Genomic DNA, 2,019 nt, shown 5'->3' on the forward strand with positions numbered 1-2,019 from the left:
GTTGGGGTTCATATTTGAAAGCAGGGCTGTTCTCTCCATCTTCAGCCTCTTATCGCATATGCTGCATGTCACATCACAAAGATCAGTGTTCATCAAGCCCTCTTGCTGGCTGCTGGGAGGGGGCTGCTAATGCTTTGAAATGCTACTCACCCTCAAGGCTTCCCAAAGTGAATCTGATGTGGGCCACATGGTCCCTATTTTAAGCCAGGCTTCACATTTGGTGAGTCCAGCTTCTTTTACATAGTGCCTTCTCTAACAGATAGTCAGGAAAGTGCACGTACACACAGACACAGGCGGACCAACAGACAGACAGACAGACAGACACACACACACACACACACACTTGCCTTTTTAAACAAACAACAAAATCGGGAAAAAAGCCCAGGCTCTCCATTACAGACTCCCATGTATAGAACTGCTTCGGCCTCTTTTAGAAGGAGGCTGTGGCCACCCTCACCTCAGTGAATGGTAGGGAGGAGTCGACTGCTATCCATCCTCCACTCACTCCCAGTCCATCAGACGAGGGAACAGAGAAAGGGCACCAGCCTTGATGCTGCAAGGTGGGCTCCCTGCCCAGGAGCACAGCCAACAGGGGACCCCCTGATGCTGGTGGGCCTTTCTTGCCATCTGCTTTGCCTTTTACTTGAATGGGACCTTCTCCCCAAGAAGAGTACCTTGACAAGAGCCTGGGGCTTACGCCTCCACTCACTGCCTCAAACTGACCAACTGGTCTCTATTTCTGCTTATGAGCTCCCTCCAAGGAGCCCAGGCACATCTCGCAGATGCAGGGATGCTGAGCAATGTGTGGTGAGTACAGACTTCTGCATTCCCCTATCTGCGGAGAAGGGCAAACAGTACAGAACCCCCACATACACGCACCCATGTAACCACCATATCTGAGCCTCTCTTCTTGGGCTCTATGTGGACACTGAGGGGATAAGACCTAGCAAGAAAGTGGGTTATTTGCTCTAGCATAAGCCCTGGTTCAAAAGAACTGGAGAGTGAGTTTTTGATGGGTTTTGATGTTTAAGAAAAATTCCCAACGCTCTGGGAAGGGAAGGGAGAAGCCTGAGAGGAGAAGTGGTGTAGGAATGTGGCCAAAGAATCTGATAAACTGAGGGGCTGTTGGGGAAGAGGCAGAATTGAAATGGCGGGAGGCGACTCTGCTGGTTCTCCTCGCTCTTGCACATGAGCAGGTTTCCTGGCTGGCCGGTGACAGTGTCCCACTCTGTCTGTGGCTGACAAGATCCAGTGTGGCCCGCCGAAGCAGTAGGACTCCACTCTGCTCCGAAATGTGGGGCTCGCCGGTGCCAAGAATCACTGCAATGACTGGTAGGTTTTTGCTTCCTTTCTGTGTCCCCCACGGCGAGTGACGGGGCACCAGCAGGGGTGGTAGAACATTTCTAGGACACCTCCTCCACCCTCACTTCCTCCAAAACAGTGCGCATCTCATCTTAGTTGTACCCACAATGCCACTTGGAGGCAGGCAGGAATTAGAATTCCCATTCCACAGAGAAGGAAGTCAAAGATCGGAGAGGTTAAGAAGCCTGCCTGAGGTCACAGAGCTAGCAGGTGGTAGAGCCAGGATTCAAACCGAGGCGCGCTTCTCTGAATCCCCATGAATTTGCAACTACACCAAACTCCCTCCAAATGAGTCCGCTTAAAAGGCAAAGGAAGGAAGAAGAGTCGTCGGGCTGAAGGCGAGACCTGCGTCCTCTTGCTTTGCTCCTTCTGTCTCATTTGTCTTCGAACCTCTTTCTGTTGGTTCACAAGCTTTCCATATCCTCTGCCCAACCGGGTTCAAAACCCGCTTCCCCAAGAAGTCCCCTGGACGTCTTCCTCCCTCCACGTCTCCTCAGCACGTGTGAGTTGAACTCAGCAGCCTGTCGTGGGGCGGTATCCGCGCGCTCTGTCGCCGTGCCTCGGCTGGTCCCCTGCGCACCTCCCCCATCGCCCCAGCTCCCCGGCCCCCACGGATGGCCCCGAACCTATGACTGGTTTCTTATATGGCCAAAGGAG

The sequence above is a fragment of the Mirounga angustirostris genome, unplaced genomic scaffold, assembly GCF_029215605.1.
Source record: "Mirounga angustirostris isolate CCGP_5_RB_7025 unplaced genomic scaffold, mMirAng1.0.hap1 SCAF_1, whole genome shotgun sequence".
Taxonomy (NCBI): domain Eukaryota; kingdom Metazoa; phylum Chordata; class Mammalia; order Carnivora; family Phocidae; genus Mirounga; species Mirounga angustirostris.